Source organism: Lissotriton helveticus, chromosome 12 (genome assembly GCF_964261635.1).
Source record: "Lissotriton helveticus chromosome 12, aLisHel1.1, whole genome shotgun sequence".
NCBI lineage: Eukaryota > Metazoa > Chordata > Amphibia > Caudata > Salamandridae > Lissotriton > Lissotriton helveticus.
In genome coordinates, this window is record NC_136073.1 from 194269967 (window position 1) to 194297194 (window position 27228).

The following is a 27228-nucleotide window of genomic DNA, read 5'->3' on the forward strand; positions in this document are numbered from 1 at the left end:
ACAAAACTCTGCATTTTAGATAGTCCCATGATGGGGATTATTGTTTCTGATTTTGTTTTCTCTTCAAGAGTGTCATTTTTAAATGGTGTTTTCTGCGCTTTTATGTTTAGTGGCAGAGGAGAGAAAATGACAGGGTAGGACGCCAGTAGGTGAGGAGGTTTCCATAGATCGGGAGTCCCTTGCTGGGTCCAGTGCCCAATCCCTGTTCCTATCCCTAGAGGTGTGGGTAGATAGGAGGGAAGAGAGGGAGGGTGGAGGAGAAACAGCTAGCTCGGGTGGGTGGTTATCCCCTGAGTGTAGTGTGAGTGTCTGGATTCACCAGTAGGGTGGGATCCGGTGGTGGCAGCAGAAGTGTGTCCAGTGCATGAAGTCCCAGTCTCATTCCCAGAGTATGGTACCTGGTGCTCAGTAAGAGGGGTACAGGTTGAGATTCAGCATTGAGGAACTGTCTCACCAGTCTAGGGGGCGTGTGGATGAGTGGTGTGCTGCACTGGACGAGTGGGTGTGAGTTCTTTTGGTGATAAGGAGCTTCCACAGGAGGTGGACCTCTGGCTGTGTGCTAGAGGTCCTGCAGAGGCATTGGGGAGTGATTCCAAAAGTAGTGGCTTGGGAATCTTCTGGTCCTGTGTGGGGGAAGAGGTTCAGTGTAGCCCAGCTAGGTCCCAGTGGAATGGGAGGGGGCAGGGGCTCACGTCCTGTCTCAGTGGAGACGGAGTGAGTGTGGGACGGTGTGTCCCACGGTGGACCAAAGCCCTGTCTCAGGGCCTGGAGGGTTCCCTAAGGGAGCGCCAGGTCGGGGGCCTGAAGAACCGGGTTATTTAATACCCAGCGGCGCCAGGGGCACGCCCAAAGTCTTCGGGTTCACCTGTCTTAGAGTACAGAGACACTGGACTCTTCGTGGTGACGTCAAAGATCGAATTTATTGACTGCAGCCAGAAACAGAAGTCCTAGAAATCATCACGGTATGAGTTCTCAGGAGACTGCTCAATTTTACAAAGCAAGTCATCCCTTTTTATGCCAAAAATCACATTCCAGACAAATACCTAACATTTACAAACTGTCCAATCACATGTATCCACACCAGAGGTATCGCATGACGGTAAAACCCACTTTTCAGTTGCCCAGCTCATGATCAATCATCGGTCAAGCCCAACATTCTTCTTTAGACAGGTCGAACGAACCCATAATAAAAAAGGCCACAACCCAATCATAAATAGACCATAAAGAAAGGAGCAGAAACAGGTGAGAGTAGGATAAGGCATATTTGTGTGCAGTAAAACTTTATGATGTCCTGTGCTCTGATCCTTAATCTTGATCAGCTAAAGGGCAGGAACTGGTTTAACAAGGTCAGCTTCAGGCAACAGGGTCAGTTCACTCAGGTCAATCAGGAGTCAGCACGAACTCGAGCTAATGTGTACATGTCCTTAAAAGACTAGTTCAGCCACAGTCATCAGCCTATGTGAGGGAAACCACAAAATGGCTGCCATACACAAAATGGAACCCAAGGGTTCAGAACGAAATCCCTAAATACGTAGTGAATCCATCGGTCTAACATGACGAAAACACTCATCCTTGCCTCACTAACTAGTTACGGTTCGCTAATATCAAATTCGTAACGAAACCATGACCTTTATGAAACGGGTTCAGAATTCACAGAACCTCAGACCCTCCGTTTGCCCTTACATAGGCAATAACCTAAACTCACGTCAATCTGAGTCCAGGTCTATATTCATCAGATCATCAAGATGTTGCTGGAGCATAATCCTATTACTTAGTACCTCTCTTGGGACAGGTCTCCTTGCACACGTAGTAGCACAGAGGCCACATATAGCATGAACGCACTGCACACAAAGACAGAACAGGAAAAGATTCGCTAAAGCCATCCCAATGATCATCAGAATCTTCCATCCCCAAGTGGATAACAATCTCCAAAACCATCCCATCAACGACCAATCTCCTTCGTCCATGTGTACAGACTTGGAGATCTTATGTAGCTTGGAAATGGCCTGGTACACTGTAGGAGCATTGTCTGGAATAAAAATGCAGCAGCTCGATTGAATCAATTTACATACCCCTCCTCTGTCTGCAAGTATGACGTCTAACGCAACTCGATTCTGCAACGTCATAAGACGATCCGATTGGAGCTCAGCAGTCAAATTACTAAGGGCACCGGCAGTCTCAACTATGGTGGACTCAACCACTCTCGTCAATTGCCATATGTTCCTACTATTAACCATAGGTCCCCAAAACAGCAGGAAACCCTTAAGAAAATCTCCCAATTCTTGTCCTGAAGTATCTTCCTTACTGAAGACACCTCTAACTACTCTAGTTCTGTGGTAATCCGCCGCTGCAGTATATGTAGGGGGCAACAGATACGAAACATAACATGTTCCCGAAAAATCAGGGGGCAACCATGTATATGCTCTATCATAGCACACAAAATACGTACCCTTAGCTGCTAAAAACGGTGGGGAAGTCTGGGACGCAAAAACATACGTCTCAGTACAAACACTGTTCCCTAACTGAGCTCTCGAATTCTTGCCATTACCTTGCAGACAAAAATGACCACGATGGGGCACGATCCAAATCGGGGAGGATTTTTCCCTTCGCTGCTTTTCACTCAGACTAACACCATATCCAACCAATATAAGCTAGTGTCTCATCTTTAGGGATAGTCTCATAGGAATCGATTCCTCTAATCATATCTACTATTCCTTTCACTAGAGCACTATTACTTGGATTATCTTTCATAGAACGCAGGGGGTAAACTTCATGGGCATAAATAAACATCGTCCTATATGCCCATACAGATCCATTATAGCTGAATGGCAGAACCAGGTAAGGAATACCCTTATCCATGGTATGAGGCATAAGACCACACACCCAGCAATTAGTGGTGTTCACTACTAACTGATGCTGATGCAGAAGCTGCACAAAGGAATTATTGACGAATTCCAATCTTCTGATAGATTCATGTTCAGGCAAAGGATGAAAAGAATGCGAAGAAGTAGTAGTAGGAAAAGACATAGGTTGTATGGTGGGTGCAAAAGTCACTTGGAAAGAAAAAACAAGATATCCCACTAAGAACATCGTTATGCTAAGTAACATTAAAAGACATGTTATCAAAAACATTTGCTACTCATTAGTCTACACAGTCTCGCCTTAAAGTTCATTTCTACAACAGCTCTCTCGATCTCAAAAAACTCCATCCTCTAACCGTGCTGTTCGCGGCAGGTGGTTCTCTTCGGCTCAGAGGTACGTCTGTAAGTCCAGGGAATGCCCTAGAACAAACCAGAACCGTCGACCTTATGTCTACACGGCTGTACACTCCAAGGCTTCATACCGCGACCCTACAGCTGAACCCGGATGGCGTTTCGAAAAAAGAAAAATTGATCAAAACAGCTTTTCGGATGAGAGAACGTTTTTTTTCAAAAGCAAAAAGGAATTAATTGTTTATTAGTGCATCGGCTCTCGGTCGTAGATTATAGCGGCCTTTACGAGGCACTGTCAGATCTCGGAACAACAACTCAGGCTCAGTAGTGCCCAATCTTGCAGATGGAGACACAGCTTCTTGCAAAATATCGTTATCCTCGCGCTCAGAACTTGTCCCAACCAAACGTGTGTCACTGAATGGAACGTAACGTGGCACTGTATAAGTCTCTGAATCACCAACACCCTCCTGGACCCATTGGTCGTACGGCAGAGGCAATGATACCCTCTTACAATGTACGCCGTGGATCCAGTTCTTCTTGCCCTGAACTCTCACTGCGGCATGCGTCGATAAAAGGACTTGAAATGGTCCAATCCAGCGGGACTGATCATTCTTTGTCCGCTGAAAGTTGCGCACCAACACCCAGGAACCAGGGTCCATGGCGTGTCCTGAATCTTCAGATGCTTGAGGAAGTGTATCGTAAACCTGTTGGTGTAAGACACGCAATTTAGCCGTCAAATCATACAAGTAGTCAACCAGCACGGGATGTTCAATCTCGCTAAACTTTGTTGGCGTCGGCACTCCCCATACATTTGCCGGGCGGCCAAACACGATCTCATAGGGACTAAGACCAATTCGGGAATGCACTGTAGTCCTTGTTGACAAAAGTGCCAACGGCAAAGCATCGGGCCATTGAAGACCAGAGCTCGCCTGAATCTTGGCCAATTTTAGCTTCAAAGTGCCATTGTAACATTCCACTAACCCAGCTGATTGGGGATGATTCGCAGCGTGGAACTTCTGATGGATGCCCAAACCCTCACACACTTTCTTCATGATCTGGCCCACAAACTCACTTCCATTATCACTCCACACCATCCTTGGCAATCCGAATCTGGGGAAAAATTCCTTGAGTAGGGCTTTAGCTGTGGACAAGGCAGTATTATCTTTCAGGGGGTATGCCTCTACCCATCTTGAAAAGGCACAAACAACCACAAGGACGTATTTTAGATTATTACACCTTTCCATGTGTATGAAATCCAATTGTAGCACCTCGAACGGATACGTCGGAGGCGCAAAGTGACCAGCTGGAGTTGGAGTTCCCTTGCCAGGATTATACATCAGACAAACCATGCAGTTCTTGACCAGATTCTCCGCACACTTAGGAATTCCAGCATTCTGCCATACTGGAGCCAACAACATACAAATCCCTTTCGCACTAATGTGAGCCATTTCATGCGCCATCGTAACCACTGCAAGCACATACGCATCAGGTAACAACCATCGCTGATGTTCTGACAGCTCAGTCCAACAACCAGTCGAATCCAATTTTCCCTTACTCTCTCTCCACACACTCAATTCTTTCTCCGTAGCTTCAGCCTGAATTGACTTCACACTCTCTATCGTATCTTCACACATTCCTCTATCCAGAACCCATCTTGCTGGGCCCGCAACATACATTCGACTCGTCACACCTTTCGCCGCTTCTTTCGCAACTTCATCTGCAAACGCATTACCACGAGAAACATCATCGGTAACCTTCTTATGTGCACTGCATTTCACGATCGCAACTTGCATCGGCAACGTAAGTGACTCGAGAAGCTCATTCACCAACTGACCATGCTGAATCTTCGTACCATGCGAAGTAAGAAATCCACGTTCTTTCCACAAACGCCCAAAACTATGAGCAACACCAAACGCATACTGGCTATCGGTATACACAGTCACTCTCTTCCCTTTCGACAACACACACGCTCTCGTCAGTGCAATCAACTCTGCTGCTTGGGCTGAATTTTGTGGGATACGTGCAGCTTCAACAATCGTACACAATGTCATCACGGCATATGCTGCAGTCGTATCACCATTCGGGAGCTTGTAGCATGACCCATCAACCCATAGCGTACCATCGGGATCCGAAAGAGGAGAATCCTTTAAATCTATTCTACCCTTCGTCTCCTCTTCCGTCCTCAAAAAACAATCATGCTGTTCCTGACTATCTGTGTCCACAGAAATCGGCAACAATGTCGCTGGATTCAACACATTACACCGCTTGATGTGCACATGACTAGCCAAAAGTGTCAGCTCATAACCCGATAATCTCGCACTAGTAAGGTGCTGAGTCTTGGTTCTATTTAACAGAGTATCCACTGCATGTGGAACCATCACGACCAATGTATTATCCATCACCAATCCAGCAGACTGTCGGATGGAAACAGCCGCTGCCGCTGTAGTTCTTAAGCAACTTGGCAACGCTCCTGCTACCGGATCTAAAGTCGACGAGAAATACGCACATGGACGTTGCTTATCACCAAATTGTTGAGTCAAAACTGAAAATGCACAACCCTCTCTTTCTTGGACATAGAGCGTAAAAGGCTTACTGTAGTCAGGAGTACCCATCACTGGAGCAGAACACAACGCATCAAGCAATTCAGAAAAACTTTTCTGACAATCGTCGGACCAAGGAAGAGGGTTCAGTATATCCTTACAAGTCAATGCCAATAGAGGTTTTGCCAATAAAGAAAAGTTTGGAATCCACTGTCTACAATACGACGTGAGACCCAAGAAAGCACGCACTTTTCTCTGTGTACTTGGCACAGTCATTCGAGCAATCGCTTGAATTCGTTCTGGGGTCAACCTTCTTCCCTCCTTTGACAAGAGATGACCTAAATAGGTCACTTCTTGGAGACAATACTGCAACTTAGAAGGTGACACTTTATGATGCAAGTCCGACAAATGTCGCAACAAAGAAATAGTAGCTTCTTTACAAGTTTCCTCATCATCAGCAGCCACTAATAAATCGTCAACATACTGAATAAGAGCAGTACCAGCAGGCAACGCAAGAGTATCAAGCTGAGTCTTCAAAGCCTGGCTATAAATAGAAGGACTTTCGCAATAGCCTTGGGGAGCTCTCTTAAACCGGAAGCTTCGGCCTCCTAAAGAGAAGCCAAAAATATCTCTACTTTCCTCGGCAATTGGAATGCTGAAGAAAGCATTCTTCAGATCTATAACCGAAAACCAGGCAGCTGAAGCAGGAATCAAAATCAACAAAGCAGTAATGTCCGGAACAACTGGAAACTGTGGCACGACAATCTTGTTAACCTCTCTAAGATCGATCACAAACCTATAAATAGGTGGCTGAGTAGAGTCAGTGCGCTTCAGAACAGGCAAAACGGGACTGTTGCACACATTACCTCTCGTTTCTTCAATCACATCTTTCTCAATCAAATCATAGATGATCGCTAAAAGCGCTCTTTCACCATCGCTAGAAATCCGATATTGGGGAATACGCGGCATTTTAACATTCACTTTAAGCGTTACAACATAAGGTGGATCACTTTCTTACCCAATGTAAGCTGTACTCCCGCAGGAGAACAACGTAATGTTGCATGCAACCTTTTCAACAAATCCAAACCCAACAAATTCTCACCACAACCTGTCGTTAAAATGAGAGGTGCTTCCAACTCACAAGGCCCTATAGAAAGAGACAAGGGACTAGAAACTGGATTACGAACTGGGGCGCCAGAGAATCCTACCGAAACATTAGTTAAGCCAGACAAAGGTAGGCCAGGGAGTTTAGAGTGCATGATAGAACTCTTCGCTGCACCAGTATCCAAAATAAAAGGCTCTACCACACCCGATGTGGCTACTGCAACATAAGGTCCACTCTGATCTACTGGAACCGACACTACTCCCTCTCTTTGTCCATGGCTGTCCTAGCAATCATTATAATCAGCATTCTCACTCTCAACATAATAGTCATCAGCATAGTACTGAGTCGACTGACCAGATGCAATTTTCTGTTGATCAAAACAATTCATCGAATTCTGTGGGGCAAAGGAACGTTCGTTCTGAGGAAACGCACCACCTCCTCTACCCCTAGACACTTGCTGAAAACCACCACGGCCTCTCGGGGCCGTCATACCACTCGCGCGCTGTCGCAACACAGGGCACTAATTTTTATAATGGCCTTCCTCCCTACAATACGCACACTGATTCAAACCCAAGGGCGGTCTTGGAGGAAAATACCCAGCGTTCTGTTGCGGCCTCTGAAATGGTGGAGGTTGCTGAAACTGTGGGCGTTGCTGTGACTCTTGCTGATTCGAGCGAGGCAGATACGCCTGCTGCAAAAGAACCTTTGTCTTTAAGTCTTTTGTCTTTTTCTCTACTTTTTCTTTCTCGTCCTTATCCCTATTCTCATAGTACTGTGCAGTTGCCAATATCTGGGCTGACGAAGAAACAGCCCAAGAACTCTCAGAATCTTTCAACTTATTACACAGTTCACGCAGTAAGTGAAAGACAAACTTATTTACGAACAATTTTTGCCCACCTTCCGTACTCATATCCTGACCACTGTGGTCTATAAACGTCTCTTCAAACCTAGTAAAGAAATCAGATACACTTTCGTCCTTCTTCTGCTTACATGCTGCTAACTTATCCCAATTCACTCGTAAAGCAGGCATCATCGTCTTCATTAGATTAATAATTCTACCAGGGAGATCTGCCACTAAAGCCTCAGGCTTAGCACCACCAACTTGTCTAGCGTCGGCAGCAGCAATATTGACCCATGAGTCACCTAATTCAACTGCATGATCCTCATGACAAATCTTTGCCCATAGAGGATGAGGTACTACATTACCCAACAGCATATCTACATCTGCCTAATTCATGATGCATGCGTCAACTGTCTGGGACAATTCTTTGTAATAGCCAGCAGGATTCTTACGGGGATCAGGTAAGGTCTGCTTAAGAGCCAAGACCTCTACTCTCTTACAAGTCCAACACACATTACACATTACATTTACATTCCAAGGGACATGTACCCATACTCGCTGAAAATGAGCCGGTACGGCATCAATATGAAGAGCGGCATCAGCCTGAATTGCTTCCTTCCATACAGGAGGAACTTCTCTCATGGGATACTGTCTCGCTTTTCTCCTAACAGAGGAATCAGGTTCGTGCAATGTCTGAGGCGGAAGGCTAGATCTAAAAGCCAGTATCGTCTCTACGGCATCCGTAATATCAGATTCCACTATCATCCCTTTAGCAAAATCCGACTGAACATCAAGTAGTTCCTGCGGGATCAAACCCAAATCATTATCTTCCCATCCCTGGCGCAGAAACATACACATCATATTAAAAACATACCTCTGCTTAGGCGGTTCCCACTGAAAGAAAACATCCATAACCACTGGCAAACTATACCTTGAGGCATTCATAATCCATTTACGAGCTAACAAATCCAATACAGCCCGTTCCTCGGAACCAGGAAGCTGACTACGACTCTGCCTATGTTGCGAAACAGGGGTCATATTCAATGACCCAAACAATGGAACAATAGACTAGAAAAAGTCTCTGTCATTCGTTTTCGAACAGAAGGAGAAAAAACAGACATAGGAACAGGAGAATAAGTGTTTTGAGGCAAAGAAGGTGTAGGAATAAGAACAGTAGGAGTCTCAGATGCAGAAGCGGAAGGAAAAGGAGTTTGAGGTAAAGCTGGTAGCAAAGCTTGCGACCCTAGAGCAGGTTGCGCAGTAGGAGGTAAAGCCATCTGTGGAATACCGGGTGGCTGAACAACAGCAGGAGGTTGAACAACAAAGGGTGGAACAACCGGGGGTAATAGAGGTGCAGTAGCACCCTGCACATAAGGAGGTGGTAATCTCAGTAAATGAGACATCAAGGGATCTTTTTCAAGATTTTCAGTCGCTTTCGGAGGAGGAGACGGCAAGGCCGGATAACATTTATCTATGGCCATACACCGCTGCCTATCTGAAACTTCACTCGCTCGCTCCTCTCCATCATCCCTATACTGCCTAGCCGCTTGTAGTACTGACATATTCCTATCTTTCCTATCTCGTTTAGCTTGCTTGATTTCTCTCTGTTTGGCTTCTTTACGCCAAAGGCGAAAGGAGTCAAACATTGCCGGCCGGGCATTCTTCCTAAACAATTTTGTTTCTAGATTATCTAAAATCTCAGTATCAAAACTACCATGTTGGGGCCATCGTAAAACCCCATCTTTCCTGGTATAACGACCCATACTTCATTATACGTAATGGGGCCCACGCCGTGTTTAGAACAAAGTTCATAAGTCGGAGTTCCAACTGGAGGTATCGGACATGAATCCTCCAATCGGGAATCCCTATTACAACCACAACAGAATATTCTCCTAATTTTGCTAAGACGAGGCATCTTTGCTCACTAATCTAGCTTCAAACTTCAAGGGATTATCTACAGACAGACTACAATACACTATAGCTCGCAGAGAATACAAAAATGCAATCTCCTCAGCCAAATCGGAACATTTCTCCAACAGAATTTCGTCCGCGGACAATAAATCAAAGGAGGTCTTCAAAATCATGAACGAACTTACCTCAGACGACAGAACTCTCCCGGGTCAGACCCCCACCCAAGAGACCTGCGGTGCTCTCAATCTTTTTTTTATCGAGAAAATCAATAAAATCAAGGACTCCATCCCCCCTCCCTCAGATATCCCCCTAGACACTCCTTCGAACAATTCATCGACCTTCACCCACTTCCCCACCCTCAACCCCAACTCACTAGCTGAACTTGCGACCCGAGTAAAATCAGGCTCTCCGAATGACTGCTGCCCTCCCTCGGTCCTATGGAACGTCTGTCTCAAATTACCCGACTGCATTTTACCCCTGCTGAATGGCTCCCTCAGCACCGGTATTGTCCCCAGCACCTTCAAAGAGGCCATCTTAGTGCCTCTCCTGAAGAAACCTGGTGCGGACCTGGCGGAACTCTCTAACTACCGTCCCATATCGCTCTTGCCATATTTTTCCAAGCTAATGGAGGCCCACGTCACCCGGTGTCTCTCCAACTTCATCGAGACCTCCTGCCACCTGGAGCCTAACCAGGCCGGCTTTAGGCCAGCCCATTCCACCGAGGCCGTCATCCTAGCAGTCCTGGATACGCTGAGGAGGAACGCTGATACAGAAATCCCCCAGGCCCTCGTACTCCTGGATATGTCGTCCGCGTTCGACACGGTTGACCACAACATCCTCCTTCACCGTGTCGAGCGGGCAGGCATCCAGGGTCCTGCCCTCAAATGGACTCAGTCCTTTCTGACCGGCAGAACACAAGCCGTCCGCCTGGGCCCCTACACAGCGCCCAAAACCCCAACGACCTGTGGAGTCCCTCAGGGTTCGCTTCAAAACTGGGACATCACAGTGTACAATTACGCTGACGATCTGCAGATCATCTTTCCACTCAACTCCTCGGACGCTATGGACAATTTCCATTCCGCCATGATTCACATCCAGGAGTGGATGAACTACAATCAATTAAAATTAAATCGTGGGAAAACTGAGCTCCTCCTTGCCGGCTCCAGCCCCTCCCACTGGGGCCCGCAGTTCTGGCCTAACGAACTAGGCCCCCCCCCGGTTCCTGCAAAATCAGTAAAAAGTCTTGGTGTGACCATCGATGCCGAACTCTCCCTCAGATCGCAAGTGGGCACCGTAATCTCATCATGTACGTTCCAGCTTCGTAAAATTCGCAAAGTCAGTCATCTACTACCACCAGCCGCTCTGGTCCAGGTTATCATCTCCCTGGTACTATCCCGCCTGGACTTCTCCAATTCCCTGTATCACGGACTCCCAAAATCACTACTGCATCGCCTCCAGGTCGTGCAGAATCAAGCAGCCCGTCTCATCTACAAAACTCCCAAATGGCAGTCGACCAAACCCCTGCTACACAAACTGCACTGGCTACCTATAGAACAAAGGACGGCCTTCAAGCTGGGTTGCCTCACATTCAAATCCCTCCGCTGTACCAGCCCCGCCTTTTTGACATCACTCATCAACCCACACGTCCAACTTGCAATCTTCGTTCATCTCACCTCAACCTGCTTGCTGTCCCCAAAACCAAAACCAACAAATTCGGTGGCCGTTGGTTTGCCCTCCTGCCCCCCAAATTCTGGAATCCTCTTCCCCTGTCCATCAAATCCAGTAGCTCCCTCCTTCATTTCAGGAAACTGCTCAAAACCTTCCTCTTTCCCCCACCCAGCTAAACTCCGCTTAATCCGACCTCAGCCCCACCTCTGTCTTACAGCGCCAGGAAACCCACGGTGTCAGCGCGCTTTACAAATCCCACTTAACATAACATAACATAACATAACATAACATAACAACGATAGTCTCGCAAATATACGAGTCCCTCGGCTTTGGAAATTGCAATTTTCAAATCAAAACTAAGGACCAAACAAACTAAGAACCAAGAACCAAAAACTAATGACTGGGAGCGACCCACTTATACTTAACTGAGGCCACGCTTACTCCTAGTTGCATTGAGAAGGAGGATGGCTCAACCGCACTACCTTTACCTTTACCTGTAGCGCCTATGCCCCCAAACAAAGGTACGACCCAGTCACCATTACCAATACCGTCCATCCCCATCACAGTAAATCCAGATGGGGCGCCATTGGTGAACAACCCAAGTAAGCAAAAGAAAAGGGCAAAAAGTAAAAAATCAGCCAATTCTAATAAGTAGAGGCAGGTGAGTCAGGCCGCGTTCTATAAACAAACAAAAAAGCCTTCTGACCAGGGCGGGAATAATGCAATGGGGCTGGTCTCTGAGGATAATGCTGAGGTGGATGGGGATGTTGTAGCCTCACAAATGGGTTTAAATAACTGCACGCCCCGTAGTAAGATCATTGATAATGCCCCCACAGTTATCGTCCCCTTGACTATTGATTCCATTCTGGAGAGGGTAAATAGTCTCTTGATGCCCTTGCTGACTCAGGTTAAGGGCTTGGGAGCTAGAATAGACAAACTGGAGCAATCAACCCTAGATGGATTTTACTCACTTAAAACTACTTTCAAACAGCTAAAAAAAGTGAGTAATGGCCAGGACATAGGCCTAGAGGGGAGTGCGCCTCAGGTGCCTCTTCTAGTTTCCTCGTTACCACAGGCAGACTCTAATTCCCCAATTAGGTCAAATAAGACTGATCCTAGTAGAGTGCGAGCCCAAGTCCCTAAAATTCCTACCCCACCTGTAGCGGGGCCTCAATCTAAGGGAATGACAACGCCCACAGGGGTTGTGAAAACTACACCTAAGCAAACTCCACAAATCCAGCCCTTGGCAAGTAAAGGCAAAGCTAAAGATAGCCAAACACTTGGCAAACAAGATAAAACTAAGGGATCAGTGTCAGGAATGTTAGCCAAAACTACCCCTTTAACTACTACCACAGCTGTTACCACAGTGGTCCGGCCGAATTTACGACGGCAGATCCCACCCATAAACCTCCCACCAGATTGTCAACCTTTTGTTGCAGTACTGGTAAATGTTCCCCCACTGAAGGATGGACAGTTTGAAAACCACCAGTCACTTAAAAATAAGTGCATCCACTGGCTAAAGTCAAACAAGCCTATTTCGACTGGTGTGGATGGGCTTATTTTAAGTGTCCGCAGAGTAGGGTGGATAGGGCAAGGGAAAAAAACACAGGAGGGGGACTGTGTATTAATAAACTTCCAAGATTCCAGAGTAGTGAGTTCCATCTGTGGCCCTATAAAAAGTATGGACTCACAAGGGGTAAAAGTAGTGGACTTAACCTTCTTCTACCCCAGGCAAATTGCCATGTCGCCTCGGGAGGGGCCTAGTACTCTTGGTTTTTGTCAAAATTGGGACCCACGAAGGGCTGGGGGTCCTGGTGCCAACGGGTTGAACCCACGGGGCCCAGGGAGTTGTTGACTGCAGGAGGGCGATACGAGGGAAATTGCAGATACAGATATGGTATCAGTTAATAGAATAGGCCCCATGATAGGGTCACTTTCACGACCAGCATCTCCCTTGTCAGTAAACGACAGTGGGTCGGTAGTCTCTCCGCCGACCCCTCTTGATTGTAATTTGCATGTTCCTTCTGTGAGGTCTCCGGCCAGTAGTGTTCTCGCGACCGGCGATACACCGGCTGTGACGGACCAGGTCTTTAAGGTTCTCAGCTGGAATATCGCAGGGATCGCAAGAAAGTTGGCCCTTCCAGACTGGATTGCCTTGGTGGATGAGCATGCCTTATGCATTTTTCAAGAGACCTGGAGTTTGGAGCCGGTACATAGGGTGGGATTTTCTTCCCACTCTGTGCCTGCCCTATCCTCTGAATCAGGGAGAAGACGCCCTTCGGGTGGCCTGCTCATATGGGTAGCAGCTTCCCTAGACTGCAGAATAGAGGAGCCTCAGACAGGTTCCCCGGACATCCAAAATATTATTCTAAGAGACTCTAGGGGACGAATTATATTGAATGTCTACAATGTGTACGCTAGAGGAACTAAGGGCGGGAGGAAGTCCTCTGTATTATCTCTCCTGGAGTCCCTTTTGAACATAACTCCACACAAGTCGTGTATCCTGGTCGCGGGAGACATGAACTGCACGTTCGAGCCCTTAGGCTCGGATGTTGCCCTAGACCAGGACGAGGAGGATGCAAGGTTAGGGATCCCAGTTTTAGAGATTCCCCCCATCAGGAGATGGACAGAAGTGGCGCTACAACTATACTCCCTGACCCTCGAATGAAATCTAAGAGCAGTGAACGGAAGGACAACTTCAGATAGGGTGGGGGCTCATACATTCAATAGACCAGGACACACCTCTAGAATAGACTATATCTTACTAGAGGTGAGTCTCTGGAGCCAGGCGAAGGATATGGTTGTGGTCCCAACGATTGATAGTGACCACAATCCACTTTCCTTAACCATGGCCCAGTGGTGGGTTAGTTGTAAAAAGGGTCTCCTCAATCCTGCAGTGGCTCCCCCTGACGAATCTGTGGTCTCTCTCTGTGGTAGACGCCTAAAATGGGCTAAACTGGTCCTGTCCGAGGAAAAAGTTGGAGAAATCCTAACCCTTTTAAATCAAGCTGAGTCAAATCTGGGGTCTCTCCCGATAGGGGTGGGTATGGCTAGTGGGGTCTTTGTCTCTTTAGTAGAGGCTTTGACCAATGTGTTTACTATCCCCTCTTGTAAGTTAGGAAACAAACGGGGAAAAAAGCAAGGTACTGGTTGGTACACGCAAACATGTAGGGTTCACAAAACAATGCTCGTAGAGGCAGTGAAACTTAAATCACATAGTGCTATACTGGAAGCAAGGAAGGTTTACAATAGATGCCTTAAAAATGCTAGGATGGAGTGGGAAGAGAAATTTTGGGAGGACCTACTCCTTGCTAGCAAAAGCAAAGACTCAAGGGGCTTTTGGAACCTTGTAGCCTCCCGGAATAGGCCTGAGGAAACTATGAGACCCTGTAATATTCCCCCTCAAAGCTGGGTAAATCATTTTGGGGCTTTATATCTCCCGGCGGATGGGGAACTAAGCGACAGGGCGACCTTCCCAGTGGTATCTGGACCCCATTCCTATAATCTCTTTACACCTTTAGAGATCGAAAAAGTAATAGGGTGGGTAGCCCCCCTCAAGGCAGCAGGCCCAGATGGTCTACCGGGGGATCTTATGCGGGCAAATCCAGTGGTATGGGGAAGGGTTATTGCAGCACTCCTCAATGACATTATGATGGGAGGGCCAGTGCCCGATTCCTGGAAGGGGGCGGTGGTGGTCCCGATTTACAAAAAAGGATGTAGAGAAATCCCGGGAAACTACCGCCCCATAAGCCTTATAGACTCCACCCAAAAGATAGCAGGAAAAGCCATTCTTGGGAGGATCCTTCATTGGGTGGAGGAAAATAAAATACTATCAGACTTCCAGGCAGGCTTCCGGGCAGGAATGGGGACGATTGAGCAGGCGTTTAGGTTGACACTCCTTGGGTGGAAGGTGGTGGAGCTAGGCAAGGGCAGCCTATACCTGGCTTTTATAGATCTGAGGACTGCCTTTGACCTAGTTCCCCGGGAGGAGTTATGGAGGGTGCTACATGGGCTGGGATTGCCTCCTTACATCCTGTCCCTTCTCATAAGCCTTCATGCTCATACCTTTGCTCAGGTCCGCTGGGGAAGAAATGGAGAGTTAACGGAGAAAATCCCAGTGTCTAGGGGTGTGAGACAGGGATGCGTCTTGGCCCCCACCCTTTTCTCACTATATGTGAATGGGGTGGTGGAATATCTCCAGCAAGAACCAGCCGACGCCCCCTGTCTTGGAGGAGTGAGGATCCCCACGCTGCTTTTTGCGGATGACACGCTCCTGATATCAAAGACTCCACAAGGCCTGCAGAAACTGCTAACTCGTTTCCAGGACTTCTGCAGTGCAAGAGGCTTAGTAATCAACGTGGACAAAACTACGTTTCTAGTCCTAAATCCCCCAAGGAAACTGGGCCGCCCCCCTACTCTCAACTCTGTTGCCCTGGAGAAAGTATCCGAATTTGACTATCTTGGAATTCGGATCACGGACAGCATGAACTGGACGCCCCACATTGCTAAGATGGTACTGAACCATAAGAGAGTAGGAGGTGCCCTCCTAAGGGAATTCCGGGCATCACCAAGGAAGTCGCTTGCCCCAGTAATTGACATCTACAAGGCCAAGGTAGTAACATCAGCTTTGTGTGGGGCCGAACTGTGGGGGCATTGCTGTCTGGACTCCCTGGCATCAGCAGAGAGCAAGCTCCTGAAATCTTTAATCGCCATCCCTCCGAGCACTCCAACAGTACCTGTGCTGCTGGACACAGGATGTAAGAACATAAAAGATCAAGCCCGCCTTCGCCCACTCCTCTTATGGTCACGCATTTGGAGGGGCGAAGAGTTAAAATCGTATGCTGAAGGGTTGGCTGAGATAATGAGCTTGGGCGGTTGGGCAAAAATTAAGTGGTTGAGAGACACCAAAAAACTTTTGGAGGAACTGGGGAATTGTTGGTTATCTAGATCGGCTCCACCAAAAGAGGTCCTGAAAAGATTATATTGGAATTGGGTTAAGGACCAGCTAGTTACATACTCTGGACATTGTAAATCCACAGTTGCCTTTTTAACAGTAAAAGATGCAGTGGTTTACAAGCCCTATCTGGACCTAATTACCCTTCCTTTTGACCGAGCATTGTATTTTAAATTTAGAGTGGGCTCCCTCCCAGTCGGTGCACTGGTGTCTAAGTGGAAATCAGGTGATCACTTGTCTCCTTTTTGTGCATGTTGTCCCACCAGAATAGAATCCATTTCGCATATCCTGTTTGAGTGTCCTGACTATGCTAAATCCAGGAGTTTTTGGCTTAAACCCCTTTGCCGCAATATGGGCACGAGTAGTTATCTAGTAGCCCTGCGCATCCTAATGACGGACACCTCCCCCCCCCATTGTTTGTGGTGTAGCCAAATTTTTAAAGCAGTCTTGGCTGATCCGATGCAAGAGATTATCAATTGTGGTTTAATACATTTTTAGCTAATTTATTTTGACATCACATGTCTTTTTATCCTTTTAAAGGTACATTGAAATACCGTTTTTTAAAAAAAATATGTATTTTCTAGTTTTGTATGTACTGTATTTTGTGTACGCTTATAAGATATCTTGCATATCGAATAAAAGCTTCTTGACTGACTGACTTAACTGAGGTATCAGTCACGTCACCAGAAGACCCGTCTATCGTCTCGCCTTACAAAGCTGCACAAAGGGGGGTCCAAGACAGGGCGACAGTCTGGGCAGCAGTCCTTCGTAGCCGTCTAGAAAGCGGGAAACCTTGCAGCAAAGACCTTCAGTCCACGTTCGACATACCGGGGTCGATGAAGTGGGGGCCCTCTTCCGGAATTTCCTCACGAATCTCCTCACGATCTTCAGGCTTGGACCGGCACCGCTTGATGTCGCCCCATGTTGGGCGCCAACTGAAGAACCGGGTTATTTAATACCCAGCGGCACCAGGGGCACACCCAAAGTCTTCGGGTTCACCTGTCTTAGAGTACAGAGACACGGGACTCTTCGTGGTGACGTCAAAGATCAAATTTATTGACTGCAGCCAGAAACAGAAGTCCTAGAAATCATCACGGTATGAGTTCTCAGGAGACTGCTCAATTTTACAAAGCAAGTGATCCCTTTTTAATGCAAAAATCACATTCCAGACAAATACCTAACATTTACAAACTGTCCAATCACATGTATCCACACCAGAGGTATCGCATGACGGTAAAACCCACTTTTCAGTTGCCCAGCCCATGATCAATCATCGGTCAAGACCAACATTCTTCTTTGGACAGGTCGAACGAACCCATAATAAAAAAGGCCACAACCCAATCATAAGTAGACCATAAAGAAAGGAGCAGAAACAGGTGAGAGTAGGATAAGGCATATTTGTGTGCAGTAAAACTTTATGATGTCCTGTGCTCTGATCCTTAATCTTGATCAGCTAAAGGGCAGGAACTGGTTTAACAAGGTCAGCTTCAGGCAACAGGGTCAGTTCACTCAGGTCAATCAGGAGTCAGCACGAACTCGAGCTAAGGTGTACATGTCCTTAAAAGACTAGTTCAGCCACAGTCATCGGCCTATGTGAGGGCAACCACAAAATGGCTGCCATACACAAAATTGAACCCAAGGGTTCAGAACGAAATCCCTAAATACGTAGTGAATCCATCGGTCTAACATGACGAAAACACTCATACTTGCCGCACTAACTAGTTACGGTTCGCTAATATCAAATTCGTAACGAAACCATGACCTTTATGAAACGGGTTCAGAATTCACGGAACCTCAGGCCTAGGCTTTACTTGTAGGTCATTTGAGGAGGATCTTCCAGTGTCTAGAGGACGTGGAGTGTCTGTAACCAGAGCTCCAGCGGTCCTTTCATTGGGCAGTACCGCTCCTAAGTGGAGGATGCAGAAGTCCTGGTTGAGGGGTGACAGGGGGAGAGGGGGAGAGAGTTCCCAGTGGAAGTACCATTGGGTCAGGGGCCAGCCAGAAGGGCTGAGCCACCAATGAGTGACCATGATGACGCCACTTCTGTCCTGGGGGATCTCTGCGCCATTGCAGGTGGACAGGCGTTCACGGGATTAGAGCCAGGCAGACTGTCACATGACACATTAGTTATGTGTCACCCTTAGGGGGGGCATGCGTGTTCCCCCTGAAGTCCTGGATCGCCAGGCATCTGACCTGCCTAGAATGCTGGATCCATGTGTGGGAACTCTGGAGGTTGTTCCCCAAGTTTGGGGAGGCCAGGTTCAGGTTTAGCTTGACCTGGAGGGAAGTGCATCTGTGATCAGGGTCCCGACCGGTGGGAGGAGAGTGTGTCGCTTATACGCTGCTGGTATGTGCTCTGTCTAGCCTGGGACATACTGAGAATCACACTGTGATAGGGAGTACTGGAGGAGAGTGTGTCTCTGATACGACGCTGGGGTGTACTCTGTCTAGCATGATACATACTGAGACTCACCCTATGATCATGAAACTGAAAGGGGGTGCAGAGGAAGGGAGTCCTCACCTCTGACCCCGGTGTAGCAGGAAGGTAGATCCCAGGTGGTAGACCAGTTGATGGAGGGAGGTCCTGAACTGGTGGGAGAGTTGTGTTCTGGAGGGTGCTTCCCTGGGAGGGTGTGGAACCCCAGGAGTAGAGGTAGGGTGAGGCAACTCTTGGTCGTGACCTCTGGTCAGCCTGAGGGTGCCCCTAGGTTGAAGGATCAGTGGTAGTTTGAAACTACGCTGAGAGGGAGAGTGGGGAATGGCCATTGTGTGCCTGGAGTTACTGCCCCCCACTCTGTGGATTGGCAAGAACCTGTGACATCTGGATGGCCTAGGATCTGGTCCTGGCCGTGTACAACTAGGGAGTACCAGTGGGGTAGCCTAGTTGGGCCAGAGAGTTCTTTTCTAGAGGGAACCACGTGGGTTTAGAGTGGTGTGGAACCGGAGGGTGTCCCTGCCGTTGCAGCCCTGCGTCCGTGTTTCATCGCCCAAAGCAGGGAAGCCCATCAATGGAGTGATTGGTCTGCCCTGCGTTTTGGCTGGAAGGGGGTTGTGTTGGACTTGGCCCTTTTGGAGGTTCACTCCGAAACTTTTTGCGTTCTCCTAGCCTTTTTTGTAACCTGGTCTTGGTGATTTTAGGCATCTGAGCACTTTAGCACTGGGGTGCAGTGTATAGTGCGTGCGCTGTCTGTGTATGTGTGGTGAGATGGGCCTGTCCTCCCATCGGAATGCATGGGGGATATGTGTGTCCCTGGTAGTTCCTGGTATGAGAGGAGTGCAGGGGCGAGTTTAGTATGTATGAACTCGTGAGGATAAATGCTGCGAAATGGTGTGCGAAGATTTATGGTGACTGGTGGAGAAATGCCTCTTTTAGAAGTTGGCATTTCTGTGTTCTGTCTGCCTGCCTGATGTGAATTGCATGTCTGGCTTGTGACTGACAGGTGCTGGATGAGGTGGGTGGCTCCAGGAGCCAGGATGAACCTGCCCAGTGGTGAATAGGGAGATCTGCATGTAGATGGGAGGGAGGAGTTGCACCTGGAACCTGAATAGGACTGTGCCTTCCCTTCACAATGCCAGCTCCGCCCCCTGTGGTGCGTCTAATCACTGAGCCCCCACCTGACAAAGGAGAGAGGAGCTGAGCAAAACAAAGTGCTCCAAAGCTCCCCTGAACCTGTTGCATCTGGTTCCCCAATGCCCTGCACCTTTACAAAAAGGGATTTTCTAATATAAATATAGGGGCTGTGACCTCATAAAATTGTTCAGTTCTTGGTTGCTGTTCCTGCTGGGGTGTGCTGCTGCTGGGGCCAAGGGGGGGCTGCCATGAGGGCTTGCATCCCTTGGCCCTGCATTGCCCCTGGATGCCTGAAATGACTTTTTGGGACCTTTCTCTTTATTTTCCATGACCTTCAGGAATTTTTGGTGCCTCTAGCGCCCTGTGAGCGCCTTATTTGTATTTTGCCAAGAAGAGGAGCGTATATGCTCCCCAGCGCTCATGTATGGGATAGAGGGAATCCCCGTTGTAGGGATTCCCCATGGTGCCGGAATCGTGGGTGCCCACCCCGCATTGGCGATTTTATTTTTGGAGAGCGGGGTGCCCACCCCACTCTCAGGTCACTTTAATCGGAGGTGCCTACCCCGCTTTATATTTTAAATCAGGAGGGAGCCTACCCCTCGTTGTACGCTTTATGTTTTCCTCGCGGGTGTCCATCCCGCTCTGCCGCTGAGGAATCACTCTCCTGTTGATCACCGATGTGTCCACCGCATGCTGCAGGAGAGGAAGACCGGCGCAGAGAGAAGCGGGGCCCCCGGTAGCTGTTAGGAGCCCCGGCGCCAAAATGGACATCCCGATCAAAGCCCCAGTGAGTGCAGCTTCAAGATCCAACAGACCCAAGACCTCCTCACCTTCAGAAGACTCCTCAAGACCTGGCTCTTCGAGCAGTAGCGTCACCCCCCTAATGCCTTGAGACCATCACGGGTATGTTAGTGCGCTTTACAAGTACTTGATTGATTCAAATTCTTCTACACAAACTGATTATTGGGTCTTTCGTAGAATACAGGGGCAATGTACAAAGTGTAAAAATAAGACTGGCTTGCTCTTTTCCAACTCAGCCTTTGGAAGGCATCAGCCTGTCAGGAAGCCTTCGAATTTGACAACAGACTAGTTAGCCCAAGGTGAAGAGATTAATTTATCAGAAATATCCATTTCCGACAATGGACTCCGAATGTGTGAGACTATCCCCAGTAAGCGGACGGAAGGTAATGCAGACATATTTGTGCAGTGAGGCAATGTGCAAATCCGAGGCAGACATTCCTCACTCCAGGCGATTCACTGGACCCGCCTCTGCACAAAACCAGCACCTACGGACCGATGATGACGTGCAAGTGATGGCACACGTATTGGTTGGATGTGGTGCACTGTCAGACTGCGCGCACGTTGTCGGAATGGCACGGGGTGGAGCCAACTGCACGTGCATTGTCCGTATGACAGAGTGAAACTGACTGCGTGTGCGTTGTCGGAATGGTACGGGGTGGAACCAACTGCACGTGCATTGCTAGTATGGCACAGAGTGAAACTGACTGCACGTGCATTGTTAGCATGGCACCGGGGTGCAACTGACCGCACTAACATTGTCAGGGTGGAATCAACTGCACGTGCATTGTCAGGATGTTCCATGGTGGAACCAACTGCATGTGTATGGTCAGTATGGCTCGGAGTGAAACTGTCTGCATGTGCATTGTCAGGATGGCACAGAGTGGAACCAACTGCACGTGGAGCATCAAGATGGCACCGGGGGGAGGGAGGAGCTACGTCAGCAAACAAGATGGCTGCTTAGGCTCCCGGCTCCGCCGGCCTTCGTATCCCGCCGCAATATCCTGTACATTATCCTGATTTTACGCCTAGCCTCTGTGTACATGAACTGTTCCACACTCCGATGGTGAAATCGGGGAACTTTTATCGGCTGGTTTGACGAAGTTACATCGAGTTGAAGATTGTGGCCTACTTCAGCGGTGAATCCGGGGCCTCGAGTACTTTCACAGCCGGACTGCAGTGCAACAACATCGGCCGGGAGACCCAGGCTGGGTCCGGTCAATCGGAGTGGAGGCTTTGTTTAAGCCCAAATTTGGCGGCGATCGTTTCTATTGCTCAGCATCGATGGAGGAGTGACTCTGCTTGCTGTTGGCTGCGGGTGGGGGTCCCCGTCCCGCGGACCCGGTATTGGGCCCGCCGGGGTTTGGTGAGTCGGGGTCTCTGGTCTGCGGCCTTAACCGGGTTGACCGTGGCTGCGAATAAAGACTGGTCACCCTCCGCACCTGCACGTTCGTGATCCTGTTTGTCCCCCTGAGGATGCCAGATTCACCCGGGGAGGTGATTGTGATTGGTGTCGGGTGTGAGATTATGGATCGAACGGTGCTTGAGCCATCGCTGAGGTAAATATGTGCAGAAATTAGGGCGTTTCATTCACATGTGGATGTCTTATTGTGCAAATTGGACACGCGCCTATCTGAGATGCTCCTGGTGGAACCGGACCCAGCCTTACTGTTGGAACAGCAATCTGCGGACATTCAAACCGCGGCCATTTTGACTCCGTGCGAGAACCCCGTGAGGAAGCAAGTATTGAAACCATCGGATGGTGCCCTGGAGGAAGGTGTTCCCGAGGTCGTCAGTGTATTGCCGAACCTTCCACCACTATCGACTTTGGAGGTATCGAAAGGCGTTCCCCTCCCGGAGACTTTTGTTCTTGACTTTCCATTCATTTTGTGGTCGTCTTCTCCTTTCTTGGTGACTTTACGACTCCTGGGCAAGATACATTGGAACTGTCCATCTAGGAGGGAGAGTTCTTCTGCGTCTGAAGTTCTTGTGGACTCACTGCCTACGAGTCGCCATAGATTGATTCTTGATGACTCCCTTCTCCTCTATTACTCCTTTGTGTGCCTTTGGGTCTCGCTGGGGGCGGGGGGTTCGTGTGCTGGTTCGGAAGGGCCAAGGTTAAGATCAACTAGGTCGGGACGGGTTGGAGTGGCTTTTACGGGTGTTCGACCTGCAACTGTTTGATCTAAAAGGCTGGGCGGTGTATTACGGTGCCCCCTAATTTTTTCTATAAGTGTTGTCATACGTTGGTCTTTTAGTGATAGGGGGTGTCTGTTTCTGGCGGGGGGACTAAAGGGGCTGGGAGCCCAAACGGATGAGCCCTCCTCCATTTTCTTTTTCCTACTTTTAGGGTTTTAGTTATTAGGGGCGACAGGCACGCTGCTAGTGGGGTTAGGCTGTAGCCATTTGCAGGGGTGCAGGGTGGGGGGTTGGAAAGGGTTTTTTATTTTGTCTTTTTTTATTTCTATGGCCTTTTTCTTTCCTTCCCTTTCTCTTCCTGAAAGGATCAGTATAGCTTGTGAATCATTCGGATTCTTATTGTGTGCTTGTATTTAGTGCTTATGCTTTTTATGATATCCTGATTCCCGGGTGGGCAGGCCCTGAGATCTGGCGCTCAACATTGAATGTATATTGTATTGTCGTTTGCATCGATCCATATGCTTTGGCGCCAATGGTCCATTATAACGGTTCTTACGTGCATATCCTGTCTCTTGCCCTGTCCCCCGAATTCTTCTGTTTGATTGTGTGGCACCTGATCCTTTCTTAAATAATATAAAATAGAACCTCTGTCTCATCCTGGGACTCAGTTGTGCATTCTAATACAAGTTCTATCCTGAATCGCTGCCGGACCTCAGGTTGTCGGCTGATGAGCTGTGTCGTACTGTGATATAGGGGGCCTGCGGTTGTAGGCCCATGCTAGTATTTTTATTGAATGCTACAATAAAGGTTTTTCAAAAAATAAAAAAAAAAAGATGGCACCGGGGGGCAATTGCCTGCACATATGCTGTCATGCTAGCAGCGTGGTGCAATTGCCTGCACGTATGTTCTCATGCTGGCAGCATGGTTCAATCAACGGCAAATATACTGACAGAATGGCAATAGGGTGCAATTGGCTGTAACTGCATTGGCGAGCAACAGACTGCACATGTACTACCAGGATAGTAACAAGATGCACTTGGCAGCACGCGTATTGTCAGGAGCATGATTTTGCCAAATCGAAGACCTGGGGTAAAGAAAATAAATAAAACCAGGGTCTACCGATGGAATCATAAGTGGAGCACCACAAAAGAAAGAATAGAAACGGTCACGTTCATGCTCATTAAATACTACTCCTGTTGCAATAAAGAAAATGAGTGGCTGTGCAAATCGCACTAGTCATGTAACTTGAAAGGTGACCCCGTGTGGGAGTGACTTAACATAACAATCAAAATGAAAGACTTCATGCTGATGAATTAGTACTACTAAAAAAATAAAGAGTAAAACTGTAGAATTCTGAAAGTGCCATTACCATTAACGTCCAGTGCAACGCGTAGTAGCGAAACATTATTAGTCCTTTAAGCGCCTGTGATGTTCAGCTAAGCTCTTAGCTAAATCGCCATATGAAGGGCAAAACTATTAATCTAAAGAACTCCTGTGATGTACAACTGAGATCTTTGCTAAAGCACCATGTGGAAACCAGTGGAATCTGGGAAAGAAAGTGACAACGGTTAAAGCTGACGACCTGAAAAATCAAGTAACTGCATGTAGCCATAAGAATGGATGCTGTGTGCAATCAAACAGGATCCCATAAAACATTAAAGACTACCACATACAGCCGGTTCGTATTATGTGTGAGTGGTAGCCTATAGACATGCAGTTTAGTGACCCTTTTACTCACAGTTTCTGTCTGTGTCTTTCTCTAAAACACCAGTTAGTGACAGGTGTGGCTGATGGTTACAGGCGTGTTTAAATGGAAAAAAGTAGTCAGCCATAGAAATGGGACTGCAATGTACCTCGAGTGTGGGGACCATAGTGGAAAACCTGCCTACTACAGAGATACTAGAGTATAAGGGCCATATTGGAAAAAGCATTGGCCGCGCGGCAGCGAAAGTGAAACTGATCGCGATTGCGATCAAGCCCAGAGACGAAAGTGAGAGGAAAGCTGTGGGGGGGGGGGGCGCGCGTGCGAAAGTGAAAGAGCTCAGCAACAGCACGTGCTTGTGCGCATTCTAGAAAGCTGGTCGCTGCTTTGGGATCACTTCCCCAAGTAGCTACTAAATGCTCTCCGTGCAGCGCATGCGCGCTGACTCAGCGAGACCTAAAAAGGATAAAGTAAAATGACGCAAGATCGCTAGTATTGTCAAAATATGTGAAGTTCGTTTCATTGCCAATCTCTTGCCAATATCCCCAGACGTGAAATACACGGTCATGATATGTTGTATCATTTTATCAAAATATTATTACATCTCTGGGAATATTACAACATTCGGTGATTCTTAAAATCTCCTATTAAGGCTTCTTAAACGTCTCCACCCATAAATATCTTTAAATTAAAATTGGTTACTGAGCTAGCTCTCGTATTTTAGAAATGTTAAAGCAAAATCATAAGAGGTTGAAATTCCATATTTTAAAAACATTGGTTTCAGCAGAGTATGTCGTTCAGTCATGAACCCAGGGCAGCAACTGTGTAAGTGCAAGATGGATTATTTTTTATTTTTGTAGAATCTGCAATGAGCATAGATCTAGCCCAAAAGATGGAGCATTTGTCGATTGTTTTAGTATATACTGCTTACAGTCTTTTTTGTACAATGAATAAGTGGCTATACAGTTCACGTTTCGCTGAATCTGTATTTTGTCAGATAAAGGGCCATATGTATCATTCTAAATTGCGATCGCAAATGCTGAAATTCGCAGAATCGCAATTTAGCTACGTGGGATGTATGAAAGGAAAACAGCATAGCAAAATAAGGAATCGCAAAATTTGCAGTTCCCTATTTTGTGATTGCATTTAAGGAATCGCAAATTGTGATTCCTTAAATGCAATGTAAGAGGCCCAGAAAAAGAGCAATTTGACCTTAAGGAATCGCAAATTACCACCAACGTCAAGTTGATGGTAATTTGCGATTTGCACTTTTTTGCATTTTTCAAAGTGCCATGTGGCACACATACATGCACTTAGGGCATGTATGTTTGCCCACATGCACACATGTACATTTCAGGGGTGCAACAGGGTGTCCTTTTGACACCCTGGCACCCTTGAAATTGCATTCTTAATTTGCGATTCTCTAATTGAGAATCGCAAATTGAGAATGTCTTCCCATTCATTCCTATGGGAATGAATGTGGAGGTATTCCTTAATTGCGAATTGCAATTTGCGATTCGCAATTAAGGAATATGTAGGATTCGCAAAATTATATGGAAATCCTACATACATAGCATTTTTCAATCTTCAAATAGCGATTCTCTAAAAATCGCTATTTGAGAATCGCTAAAGAAAAGTTTCATACATATAGCCCATAGTCTCTCATCATGAGTTTTAATTCCAAATAAAAACAAGCTTTAGTCAAATAACTTAAGTCAAGTTTTTTGTTTGCTGATTTTAAGTAACTACACCACAGGCTGTCATGCTCTTTGTAAAATTCTTTTAGATCACCTGAAGCAAGTCTGGATTAGCTTGCATTGCAAGACAACAGTATTTGAGGATTTACCCACTAAGCCTTGCCTGAGTCGGGCAAACTCCATGCGTATTGGAGTGCAGCGGGTGTGCTGTGGTAATTGAAATAGTCTTCTGCGGATGACGCTTTGCCATTTGTTTTAGTCTGATGAGAATTTTGATGGAAACGCTCGATGGCCACTGGAGATACTAGGTGGAAGCTTAGCTCTAGTGACCTTAATGATGGCATGTGCTGTTGGACTTCTTGTGTTTCTTTCTCCCTTGGAGCAGAGCCTGTGTACAATCCTTTTGCTTGGCTGACTCGTACCCTTCCATTGCTCACTTTCAGCGAACTACTTTTTTCTTTTTGCTTAAGCACTTTATGGGAGTGCCTGTGTTTTTGCCAGCTTCCTTCTTAATGTACTTCCTCCCTAATGTACTTCTTCCCTAATGGGCTTCTGCCCTGCCAAATACACTATTTTTGTGCTCCATGTTGCTGTCTTCCTCATATACTTCTCGTTTTCTCTCAATTGCTTCTCTCCTGCCAAACTTCCCCATGTTGAATGATGCAGGCCAAGACTCCTGTGTTCCTCTCTTTCTTGTATGCTACTTTTCTCCTCCTCCTCCCACCTGCCTTTATCAGTTTTTATTTCCCCTTAAACACTCCTCATTCATTTCCCCTAGCCACCTCTCTAGAATCCTGCATTCCTTTGAATATTTTTTTGGAGGATGCGGTAACAAATTGCTGCCAGCCCATCCTTCTTCCAAAAAAGCACTTTTGCTCTGCACAAATTTGATCTTTTTATTTATCGATCCATCTTAAATCAGTGAATACAAAAAATTATGGAACCACCATCCTTTAATAGGCAAGTGCATGCTTGGTGACGCATCGCGTACTTGAATGAAGATGATGCGTGCATATACGTTATTGGGCACACACACACACACAAAAATATGCAGCCTAATTATCGTTGTATGTCTTTATTTTGGCTTATG

The 27228-nt window shown here is 47.2% G+C and overlaps 1 protein-coding gene across 2 annotated transcripts in view; it reads left to right on the plus strand.

The window, feature by feature from the left end:
- LOC144799736 (meckelin-like) overlaps nt 1–27228 on the plus strand; it is a 347109-nt gene that overhangs the window by 100653 nt on the left and 219228 nt on the right. The window lies entirely within an intron of this gene.